The 1,688-nt window shown below is 32.6% G+C and overlaps 1 long non-coding RNA gene across 1 annotated transcript; it reads right to left on the reverse strand.

Annotated features, from left to right (window-relative positions):
* Positions 1-719: 719 nt before the first annotated feature.
* Positions 720-1,688, reverse strand: LOC143595603 (uncharacterized). The gene is made up of 5 exons (XR_013146553.1): positions 1,599-1,688; positions 1,464-1,514; positions 1,303-1,377; positions 873-1,224; positions 720-782 (listed from the first exon to the last, which is right to left on the reverse strand). It is a non-coding gene; the product is annotated as an uncharacterized LOC143595603 (long non-coding RNA).

The raw sequence follows: 1,688 nt of genomic DNA on the forward strand, positions 1-1,688 counted from the left end.
ATCAACGCCACCACATGATGCTTGATTAACCTTCCGCCACTTTTAACGTTAGTTTCACGAGATTAGTAAAATAACGTCAAAATTAGTGCAATTTCACTTTTGCCCACCCGAGGGTTCACACATATATACATTATATGCGCGCACCACAAGCAGGGCGTGAATTTATATTCACAAAACCGAAAAGGAAAAACTAAGTTTGTAGTCGGTTGAAGGTGAAACATATCATCCGGTTTAAAACTGTGCAACCCCTAAAGCGTTCTCTGAGCAAGAATCCATTGGGCCTATGTATGTTGTCTTCCATAATCCATCTTGATTGTGAAAGTACTTTGTTACAAAATTTACAAAACGAATTGGGGTTAATAACAACCTTATCTTAAAATTTATGATCATTTTTTTTTCTAAACATATGATAAATTAAAGAACTTTAAAGCTAATTAACTCAAAGTAAATATCATTTAAGACATAATAGAGGATTTATTATTAGGAAGCTAAAATTTTCTTTAACCAGCTAAAAACTTTACCGGCTTTAGAGTAAATTTTGGTAAAGCCCAAGCCCTAATACTTAAAACCCCATTACCCCAACCGACAAAACCTGCACCCAAAAAACCCGGGAGCTGAAGCTTTCCTTGAATTACCAAAACATGCTCTATAACCAGCTAAAAGTTCTAACTTTAACTGGCTACAAAGTTTTAACTTTCAACTTACATATTTGCTTGAAGTTCTGTGATGTTGGTGAACTGCATGGTGTGTGGCTGCAACATAAGGCTAAAAACTTCTAGAACCTGTAAAAGAAATTAAAAAATATTCAAGAATATTTTGGAAAAGTAAAAAAAAAAGAATTTTTAATACATATAAAGGTTTAAAAATAATACTTTTCGTTTTCCATCTTTTATTTTCCTTTCAGGTAAAGAAGGACTCGCTCCATCTGAAAACAAACAATCTCCAAGATCCTCGAATTATCCTTTAAGCTCGGTCGGTGAAATCGTGGATGACGGTTTCTGTTTTACACAAATAAAAAAACCACGAACACATACACATACATATAATTGAACAAATTAAAAAAAACTAAGTTTCTAGTTGGTTGAATGTTAAACATACCAGCTAGTTTAAAATTGTGCAGTCCCTGAAGCGTTTTTAATTGCTTACAGTCGCTTCCAGCATCTTAAGTAATGCTTGCTAAACACCCTTACCAGAAACATCTCTGCTGATGTTTAAACTCTCAGCCTGTAAGAAACAAAAAATCATTTTTTTAACAGAAAATATAATTCATAAAAATCACTTCAAATGATGCAAAAAATAAACCTTTATGGTTAGCTTATCAACTTCATCAATTTAAACCATCCCTTATTGTGCTGCTTGCACATTAAATTCAACAACCTTCAAAACATATATAAACCTTATATTATAGAAGTGTAAAGATATCAAAGATAAATAATTAAGTATAGTCATATGTATTGTGGTACCGTAAGTAGCTTATGCAATATAGATTCAACATCATCACCAACATAACCAGCCTGCATAGTATTAAAAATAAGTGACTTTCAGTCACAAGAACACCAAAACAATAGCATATTCCAAATTTCATATAATTTGCATACCTGAGTCAATGTTGTTGCATCAAGAACTTCATGCTCCATGCTACATTTAGTACCAAAAATATGAACGCTCAACACATCAAGAACATCATG

This window comes from Bidens hawaiensis, unplaced genomic scaffold (assembly GCF_021521415.1).
Source record: "Bidens hawaiensis isolate Kalapana, Puna unplaced genomic scaffold, B.hawaiensis_p1.1 tig00001721_1, whole genome shotgun sequence".
NCBI lineage: Eukaryota > Viridiplantae > Streptophyta > Magnoliopsida > Asterales > Asteraceae > Bidens > Bidens hawaiensis.